This window comes from Ailuropoda melanoleuca, chromosome 2 (assembly GCF_002007445.2).
Source record: "Ailuropoda melanoleuca isolate Jingjing chromosome 2, ASM200744v2, whole genome shotgun sequence".
Lineage (NCBI taxonomy): Eukaryota > Metazoa > Chordata > Mammalia > Carnivora > Ursidae > Ailuropoda > Ailuropoda melanoleuca.
This window is the reverse complement of record NC_048219.1, coordinates 193,480,873-193,491,527: the sequence shown is the minus strand read 5'-3', so window position 1 is coordinate 193,491,527 and position 10,655 is coordinate 193,480,873. Positions and strand designations below refer to the sequence as shown.

The 10,655-nt window shown below is 47.6% G+C and overlaps 1 long non-coding RNA gene across 1 annotated transcript in view; it reads right to left on the bottom strand.

Moving 5' to 3' along the window:
* LOC105237047 overlaps positions 1-8,617 on the bottom strand; it is a 31,914-nt gene extending 23,297 nt beyond the window's left edge. The window contains exon 1 of the long non-coding RNA XR_002142397.2: positions 8,473-8,617. This is a non-coding gene — a long non-coding RNA (uncharacterized LOC105237047). The remainder of the gene's footprint in view (positions 1-8,472) is intronic.
* Positions 8,618-10,655: the final 2,038 nt, after the last annotated feature.

The following is a 10,655-nucleotide window of genomic DNA, read 5'->3' as shown; positions in this document are numbered from 1 at the left end:
CACACACACACACACACACACACACACACACACACTCTGCCCTGAGGTTAGCCAGTGCTATTCATTCCCCAAGGGAAGACCGATTCGGAATTTCCTGAGTGACTGAGGCTCTGACCTGGCCATCTGAGGAGTAGCTCAGGGCTTCAGTGACCCAGCTAGGGTGTCCATCTGGTTGACCTGGGGTGGTGACCAGCAAGTCTCCAGGGTAAGCTTTCACTGCAGCCCAGGAAGCATTGCTCAAGAATGGGGGGAGTCTGCCCTCCCTCACTCTTCCCTTGGTGGCCCATGGTTCCTTTCTCCCTTGTCTCTTTCGAAGGAAAGCTGCATTCCTCACATTCACATTTGTATCACTCCTGCCCAGAATTAGGTTATCCTGATAAGTTCGTTGAAACTTCCTTCATGTAACCCATGTACCCTTAGTCGCATGCTTTCTGACAGAACAGGGGTGCTCTTACCTCAGGATGACAAATGAATGTTCAGGAAGGGAGGAAAGGGGAACAACAAAGACAGATGTCAGATCTCCAGCCTCCCCTCTCCTTTGTCCCTTGCTGCCCTGATTCACAGTTTAAACCGTGTTCTGTGGCATGGAATGAGATGGATAAGGAAAGGCACTGGAATGAGGCAGGGGTGGGGGCAGGAAAGTCACAAGAGACGGAGGTTCCAGCCCCACAGTCAGCCCATCATCCATATGGAGAAGACTGCACACCTCCTTTCTCCTCCAGCCACCTGCACCACGGCGTGATTCGGGGAGCAGGAGAAGCAAGCACTTCATTCCCAAGAGTGGGGGCTCCAGACAGGGGACGACAATTTGGGGACCAGAGTCAGGACAAGGGAAGCCTCAGGCACTGCTGTCCCACTGCTGATGGCCTCCCTCAGCTTGCTTTTCATCCCTCCTCGTGTTTCCTTCGTCTTTCCATCAGACATTAGGACTAACGTGGCATCGTGCCTGCCCCCAAATATTGGCAGTAGCTGTCCTGCTTAGTTCTGGGGAGTTCAAGCAGCTGGTGCGCTGCCGAAAGCCAGGTCCTCTCGCCCGCCACGAAGAAGCTCCATGGAAACGTGCCGCATGATGACATGGCCCGGGACACAGTGCGGGTGGCTTTAGCCCAAGGACAGGCAGAGTGAGCGACTTTCGCCTGCACCCTGTCCCTGCATGTGCCCCAGGGCAAACCACACATTTCTTCATCCAAAGGCCATCAAGTCAGCAGACAGCTGTCATGGGTCTAGCACACAACAGCCTTCCAGCAGATGCTGATAGGGTGCCCACGCAAGCCCTGGAATGCTGAAAAACTTGTGGGCCGTTCGTAGGAACTCATTTCTACAGAGGCCGTCAGGAAACTGGTCCCTGGTTTCCTGGTGATTCCGGGAGGCAAGATTGCAAATCGTATGTCAATCGGCTGCTTTGGAAACTACCATGACTTCAGAAAATAGAACATGTCCATGGGCAGCATCATGTAGCACTCAGCAGCTGATGTTAACCCAACATAATCGCAAGAGAAGATTCTACTATTGCTCTAATATTGAAACAGAGTTAGAAGGAGTAGGTAGAAATCAGGCAAAAGTTTTCATTTTCCTTTGAGTCTTCGCAAAACATCTAGGAATATTTCCTTAAGGGCAAGGAGCTAATTAGCCAAGCAGCTAAGTAACTGACTTTGCCACTGCTCTGTCTGTGATGTCCGGGGCAACAGAAGCTCTGAACTGTACCCCCACACCTTTACCCGCAGACCGTTGTGTTTCCCTGTTGAGAATGCAGCTCTCCCCGTATGTATCATTTAGGAATCCCTGCATCTTCCAAAGGGCCACCTAGAACATGAATTATTTCAGAACTTCAACTTTTTTTTTCTGGAAGTTTTATTCTGAAATTAGTGGTCTTACATTTTTTTAAGTTAATTTTTCTCATCTATTCACTCCCCAAAGAGTTGAACTTATTGACGGTCCATTTCTTTTCCTTTTTTTTTTTTTTTTTAAGATTTTACTTATTTATTTGACAGAGATAGAGGCAGCCAGCGAGAGAGGGAACACAAGCAGGGGGAGTGGGAGAGGAAGAAGCAGGCTCATAGCAGAGGAGCCTGATGTGGGGCTTGATCCCATAACGCCGGGATCACGCCCTGAGCCGAAGGCAGACGCTTAACCGCTGTGCCACCCAGGCGCCCCTGACGTTCCGTTTCTAATACCTGAAAGGCAGGTATTAGAAAATTGCGGTTTCTATAACGTGGGTGATAATCTTGCTTCTTGGCCCGGATCCCACACTGGGCCCCAGACTGTGGACGGTGCCACAAGAAGGTGAACATGCTCGGTGGGGCTCCATAATGCAGCCTGCCTTCTCCTCCTGTGGGTTACTCCAGGAGCTGAGGGAGTCTGAGTTGATGGGGTGAGAGGTCCCGTGGTGCTGAGACCCAGGATCCCCTCGCAGTTTAATAATTCAACAGTAAGCACGTGGTCCGAGGTGCTAGCGAGAACCGGGGTCTCAAGGATATGGGGAACTCGTGCTGAAGAAGTTGTCAAGAAAAGCTCTTCCTTGAGGCGAATTCCCATCTACCTGAGACACCCTTTTCCTTCCACTCGGCTGCAGACGGACTGACTGCTGCACCTAGGAAGGACTACTGTCACGTTGGAAAGAAGCCGCTCTTCGTCATTGTGTCCCTTAAAAAGAGCGATGTCCTACCGTTTCCATGTGGGAGACACAGAATAAAGGGGGTGGGAGATTTGAAGCTCATTTTTAGGCTTGCACGTCCTCCAATTCCAGCAGCTGTCTTGGCCCTTAGGTCCTTTTTTGTCCTATATATGTTCCCGAAGCACTTCTGGGCTGTCCTGACCTTTTCGCCCCTCCTGGCCGTCACGCCCATTTGACCCGCGGTGACTCCCATGCTGGTAGTGGCCTGTAGCCTAAGCTCGGGTAGCAATCAAGGGTTCCAGGAGGTAATTTTTTACAGGAAGAAAATGCAACAGTTGTCTTGCCTGGGGTGGAATGATGCAGTAACCAGGAAAATATGGGACGCCATTCATCAGGGACTTTCGGGCCAAGGAGGAAACCGCTGAGGCCTCTGCCTTTTCACTTTGAATGTCATTGCAGGGAAATGTGTTGGTTCAGCGTTACCAGAACTCAGCTATCAGGGTGGGTGCTGGAAAACGCACCAGGCTTGCTCAGGGGACCTGAGCTCGAACCCTGGTTCTGCCCACAGGACCTGCTACACGTGCAGAGTCCAGTGAGAAAATGTGGGCCTTGTTCACAGATTCTTCCTCTTTTTAAAAAGATTTTATTTATTTGAGAGAGAGAGAGAGTGAGAGCACTTACATGAGTGAGCAGGGAGAGGAGCCGAGGGAAAGTGAGAGGGAAAGAATCTCAAGCAGACTCCTTGCCAAGTGCAGAGCTGGACACGGGGCTTGATCTCATGACCCCAAGTCCCTGACCTGAGCCGAAACCGAGTCAGACGCTTAACTGACTGAACCACCCAGGCGCCCCCTGTCCTTTGCTCAGAAATTCTTAAAGCGTTTCGAGATGGGAAAAGCAGATCATTCAAACTGAGTACAGGGTTCTTTTGAGCTCAGGGCCCTGTGTGCCTGGACATGAAGGTCTGTCCTATGCCCTTGGTCCTGCAGGGTGTGTGACCTTGAGTAAGCCCTATGCCTCAATTCTTCACCTGGAAACTGAGGGCATGGAAGGAAGAGAGGTTCCTGAGAAGTTCTCCACAATCAGGGGGCCCCACAATGAGGGCAGGAGGGGCAGACAGGCCAGCACCCTGAGCAGCCTAAGGAAGCGAGGCATAGGATGGCATTCTTAGGGGTGGGGGAGCCCAGGAAATCACACCCTGAGTTAGGAACAACGGAGAGAGACCAGTGAGAGCTGGAGGAGACAAAGCAAGGCTGTAAACAGTGGAGTTGCCTCCGATCAGCTGCCGGGACAAAACGGACGACAGGGGCTTCACCAATAGGCTTCTGTTGCTAACGGTTCTGAAGGCTGCAAAGTCCAATGTCAAGGTGCTGGCAGATTTGGTGTCTGGAAGGACCCTTTCCCTGGTTTGCGGAAAGCTGCCTCCTCGCTGTCCTCAGGGCTGAGAGAGCCATCTCTGGTCCCTCTTTCTCTTCTTATAAGGACACTCATCCCATCATTAGGGTTCCACCCTCATGACCTCATCTAAACTTAGTCGCCCCCAAAGGCTTCACCTCCTAACACTGTCACATTGGAGGTTAGAGCTCCAACATATGTTTAAGGGACACAAGCCTTCGGTCCATTCCAGGAGCTTGGGTGTGCAGCCTCGACGAGATTCCTCACACTGACCCCCAGAAGACACAGACAGCGCACGCAGCACCCCCCACCCCAGAGAGGGGTGGTCCTGGGAGCCCCAAGCTCTGTGCGTCATGAGGGGGCAGGTGAGCTGCGGGCAGGCTGGAGAGGGATTGCCGAAAGCTGTCCTATCAATTTTTCTCCCAACCGGCCAATCAGATAAATCCCTCAACCTTCACTGGAAGAATGGAGAGGGTCAAGAGAGGCAAGGATATTAAATCCGCGGAGCTCTCTTTATTGGGAAGGAAATCTCCGGGGCAGGCAATGTACCCCAAAGAGTACAGTTAAACAGCAATTGTCATGATGCCCATGTTTTTCTCAAGGACCCTTTGTTTTCATGGCCTGTTGCTCCTTTTTTCTGGAACACCTTGCTTCTCCCCATTTACCTGGAAGGTTCGGATTTATCCTTCAGGACTCACTTTGGGTGCTGACAGCCCCAGGGGTTTACTGAATACAGAGCCTCTCGCGGAGCTCTGCATTCTCCTCCTGTTTTCTTCCATGACATTCTTGAAGACATCATTGCATCTGCACACAGCCGGCAATTGATGAATGAATGAATGAGCTTAGAGGCCGTCAAGGAGTTGGTTTTCCCAGCTAAAGCAGAAGAGGGCAAATTCCTCCCTCCTCTCCATGTTGCTAGAGCACAGGCAGGACACAGATGCGCAGAACACGGAGACNGCCCCCCCCCCCCCGATCCAGACAGAGACACAGACCAGACTCACAGGCCCAGAAACGCCCTGCGCTCCACGATGTTCCGCCCTACCAGACAAGGAGTAACTAGGAGATGCACTATTTTCAGTGATCTTTCAGGGGGTGACTGAAGACAGAGTGAGAGTAGGTTTTAAAATAGTGGACATTCAACCTTTTTAACATTAGAAGTTAGTTTGAAGTTAGAGCTGGCAAGACCTGCTGATGCATGGGGTGTGGGCGGGGCGGGCAAGAGGCCCAGGCTGCTCGTGGTCTTGGCCTTGACTGGAAGGGTAACGCGTGCACACTGACTGGACCGCAGGACTCAAGGAGAGCAGACTCAGGGGTTCTGTGTGTGCAAAATGCAGAAGGAGAGTGCTTGCTGCAGACCGCACCGCCCAAAGCCCACGTCAGCTCCTGCTTCTGCGTGCAAGTATCTTTCCATCCTCAAGTTTTCTCTCCCTGAGCTCTGAGCCCTGGGCTGTGCATGCTGTGGAATATTCTGGGAATCACTGTAGTTTAGGCTTCCCTGTGGGGTCAGCTGAGGCATCCCCGAGATGGCATCGCAGCGGGATCCTGCTACCTCCCACCCCAGCTTCCAGTGCTGACCCCAGGGGGCTCCCCCATCAACCTTCTTCCTCGATCTCCATGCAGAAGGCTTCCAGGGGACACAGATGGGTACCGAAGCTAATTTATTTACATGGAGAGAGAGCCCACCCAGTGGTCTGGAGTATCAGGTGGGCTGGCCAACGAACTGTTTCCCTCGCCTGTCGGAAACGGAGGCGTTATCAGGTGGTGCGGGAGGACAGAGTGGCACGTCAGATGATGGACCCTGGGCCGTCACTCAGGCCCTCTCTTAAGTGCTGACTTCTGGGCAGGTTCTGCCCCAAACGCGCAGTGTAAAACAGCACAACACAACACAGCACACACACACACACACACACACACACAAAACCCCCAAAACTTGTGCAAGATTTAAAATTAAAAAAGGATTGCTGATCGCAGTGAATGAGTGAGTACCTGCCCTTTGTTCACTGACACGTCTTACTGTGACATAGGAAACCTCTCCATCTGAGGAGCCACACGCTGCAATCTATCCCACCGAGGGATTATTTTCTAGAAATAATGACTAACGGGCAACTTTGGTCTAATCCATGTTTTCCTGGCCACGTGATCACGGGGAAAACCAGGGTCAAGATAATGGTCACAGGCAGTTTTCCGAGGGATCTGCTTACACCCACTATTCTGGGAACTCATTCCCTTCTAGAAGTGTCCTTCCCCCACTCTTTCAAGAGGACCCCAGGACGGTCACCACTGAGGCCAGCAATACTGGGGGCTCCCCTTCCTCTTGGGTCCTGGGCTGTGCTCTGTCACCGGGGCTGCAGAGCCTGGGAGCTGCTGCCGCCCTGGCGGGGGGGGGGCATGCTCTGCCAGCGCCACAGACCCGGGTGACCCAGGCTCCTGGGTGGCCGTGCCTTACATCACCCCTGGACACCTGAGCAGGCTCGGGCTGGAGCGATGGGGGCAGTTACTTCCCAGGCCGGGCCACAGAGCAGCCAGAATCCAAATCAGGGCCAGTGCATCCTGAACTTCCCTGTCATTGTAAATTTGTTCTTAAAAAAAGGTCTATAGCTGGTTTATGGTATAATTACTTTATCATTGTCCACAATTTAAGAATCACAAAATAAAAAGAAGCAAATTTAAGTCACCCATAATTTTGCCTCTCAGTCGGTGTTCACAATTGGTTCATGTCCTTTGTTTTTTCTTTTTTATTAATTTTTAGCTGAAAAATGGGAGTGAGGACTAAACTCTTCTTACTAATCAGAGTTGTTTAGAAATGTCTTTAAAGTTTTCCTAGTTTCATTTTGTCTTCCTTAAATTTTAGTTACAATTTCTAGTTAATTTTTTTAATTTATTTTTTTTAAAGATTTTATTTATTTATTTATTTGAGAAGGGGAGAGAGAGAGAGAGTGAACTTGTGAGGGGACCAGCAGAGGGGAGGGGCAGAGGGAGAGGGGGGAAGGAGAATCCCCACTGAGCAGGGGACCCTGATGCAAGACTTAAGCCCAAGGCAGACACTTAACTGCCTGAAGCACCCAGGCGCCCTACAATTTCTAGTTTAATTGCAAACTTCATACAATATAGCCTCTTTTGTAATTCAAGGATTTCCTCTGTGTTAATAGTTGTTTTTACAAGTATTCCTTAGGTGCTTGGTGCTTGAAAGAAGGGACATTTTTGTTTTGAGTGTATATATTTTAATCATTATTCCTTAATCAGCCATATTATTTTATTATCCAAAGTTTCTATGCTTCTTAAACTTTTTTTAACCATCTCTCTACTTACAAAGAAAACCTTACCTTGGTTTGTTATAATCTCCTACTCCAAATGTATTTTAGTGAATTTCTCCTTAGATCGGTAACAGTCTTTGCTTTAAGTACTACTGTCCCTGTTATTTTATTTGGCACATAAATATTCATGATCATTATAGTTTCATTGTAATTATGTCTTTCCCAACCTGAAAAAGATCTTTCCTGTTTAATGATTTTCCCTGGCATATTATTTTGTCCAAGATCATTTCTGAAAAGCTTGCTTTTGTGTGTTTGTGTGTGCCTAACATATTCTTGTCTGCCTTTTTTTTTTTTAAGTTTTTTTTTTTTTAATTTNTGATTTATTTATTCGACAGAGATAGAGACAGCCAGCGAGAGAGGGAACACAAGCAGGGGGAGTGGGAGAGGAAGAAGCAGGCTCATAGCAGAGGAGCCTGATGTGGGGCTCGATCCCAGAACGCCGGGATCACGCCCTGAGCCGAAGGCAGACGCTTAACCGCTGTGCCACCCAGGCGCCCCTCTTGTCTGCCTTTTAAAATTTCTGTCTGTCCTTCTGTTTTAGGGGAGTTTTATATTAACAACTCGCATTTAAATTTTCTTTTCAATCCAGTCTTAGAGTCTCTGAAAAGGAGATTTTAACTATTTTGCTAGTTGTCCCATGTTTTTATTATCCACCCTCGATTTTCCTTTCTTTTTTTGTCTTCTTTGTCTATAGACTATCTTTTCTTTTTCTTGCTATAAATTGGAATATATATATAGCCTATTTCTCCCCAGAGTGTTTTCTTAGGTTGATATAACTGCTGTGTAACATTGTATAGGTTGGTTTGAGACATATGTGTGTATATACATATATATATATATTGCAACATGATTACTGCAATAGCATTAGTTACTTTCTTCATGTCCTTATTTTTAATTTTACTAACATTACCTCTAAGTTGTAAGATACTTCACCACCTGTCCAAAACCTGGTATCTCCTGACTTCGTATCTACTAAAATGATATTCTTCCCCCGCGTTACAACCCAGGTGCGGAAGCCCACCAGTGCTGATCCCCACGACCCCACCCCGTCCACTCCCGTGCTGATGAGATTCCCTTCTCAGAGCCTTTGCAGAAGGAAGGGCCATGAGCCACGTTTCTGGTGTTAGCAGGTGTTCACCTGGGCCGTCCTACCTGGAGAAGGCGCAGAGTATTTCTGGATGACCCGAGCTGCCGAGCTTCACTGGTAGGTGTATCCTTCAAAAAACACAGATTAGCAGGATTGTGGCTGGGAGGAGGAAACGGCCCTCTTCACCCCAGGGTGCCATTCCCGTCATGGCCAGAGCTCACTGCCCGGCACTTGCTGGCACCCCTGGGAAGGGCTTGGCTCCCTCTCGTCTGACCTCAGGGCTCTGTTTCAGAAGCCACATTGTGCATCGGCTAATGAGAGCTCCTCAATCTGTCCTCATCTGCACCGCCATTGGCAGAAATCCCTCTTAGACTGGGGCCAAGCTCTCATTGATATTCTCGGCTTCTGGTGCAGTTGCAATTTTGCAATTTTGCATGTGCCTTCATGGGTCTTTAGCGGGAGATGATGAATCAGGCAATCAGGCACCTGCTGGGAGCTACCATATGATTCTAGAAGTCTGCAAGTTGGGCTCCAAACGACAGAATGTGAACCATGGTCCCGATGTTTGTTATATAAAGCTTATGGCCCTCATTTCAGCCAATGCTACCGTCCAGCATTTTCCAAACTATGTGCTGAGGAGAAAAGGTTCATAAAGTACACTTCATTTAAAAAAAAAAACAACACAAAACAGGGGAGGAGGGGGTCATAGTCAACCATGTTGGGGGATGGGTATATTTCTATGCTTCTTGGACATTCAAAACACATTGCGGAGTATTAAAGGCTCAGAGTATTCTCTAGCAAAGGAATTGACTTAACTTTGCTTAGAGCAGCCCATCTCAATACTCAGCTTTGAAACCTTTTTGGTAGGGCCCCTGGGAATGTCTAAGAAAACTGATGTTTTTCCAGAATACACATAGGAATGGATGGCTGGAGCACGTAGGAGAGAGGGTCTGGGAGAGAAGGCGGCCCTGTTTCTCCGGCCCCCGCCCACACGTCACCAGAGCCCTGGCATGGGTGCACAGCCTGTCGATTCTTCTAGATTTTTCATATTAGTTACATCTTCAGAAAACAAAAAGGCCTGGAGCATATTTTCTTAACCTTCAGCAGAACTAACGCTACTGATTTGTAATTAACAACATGTTTTCAAACCTCATAGAAAATTAATTCAGGAAGCTTTCATTTAAGTTGTGTCTCTGTGTCTTATACGAAAGGGCAACAGAAAACAAGGTCTTTTAATGTTACTCAATATCCAAGAATAATCTTTAGAGATGGATTTCATCTTAAGTATGGTTTCATTACAAACACAGATAAATGTGCCTGATTTCCTTTTCAACTATTGAGTGTAATCTGTGTTTTTCTTTTGGTCTTGGTTACCAGGAAACTCAGAAATAAATATGGTGTTCTTTCCCCAAGTTACTTTCTCATAGATATCTGGAAATGTCAGCTCTCACTGTTCATTTTGCATAACCTCTGGATTTTGTTCCCAGCTTTATTAAGACATAATTGACATGTGACATTGTGTAAGTTTAAGGCATAGAGCGTGACCATTATGGATACACTTATGCAGTGCAGAATGGATACCTCAGTGAGGTTAGGTAGCACCTTGAACCCTTCACATAGTTACCATTTGTGTGTGTGTGTGTGATGAGATATTTTAAGACCTACTCTCTTAGCAACGTCCATGTGTATGATACAGTCATCATGCCGTACGTTACATCCCAGAACTTACTCATCTTATAAGTGGTGGTTTGTGTCCTTTGAGCATCTCCACCCATCCCATCCTCCTCTGCCCCTGACAACCCTAGGCTACCCTCTATTTCCCACATCCTAATCTCTGAATTTTTAAATCCTTAACGTTCCTGTTTTACTTTATGATAATTTCTTATACCATTGAGGATCCCTTTACAACCAACTAGTATTTAGATTCTCCATCTGCATATATTGATGTAGTCAAGGAAGTAATAAGTAAAAATCAATCTGATTTGTAAAAAGGAAGTAAGAAAATTTTGACATTTCCCGGTACAAACACTAAAAACACATCCCTAGCATTGGAATGCACGAATCAGTAGCACAAACAGTAATATTAAAAAAGAAAAAGAATCCAGTAAATCTCATCTTTCGCTGTCAACAAAATCTTGAACTATTCTGATTTAATGCTCTGAACGCTAAGATTATTCTGATATTGAATTATTTTCGTTTACATAACTGGAGCCAGTTGGAGTTACGACCTTTTCCCTTTCTATTACGG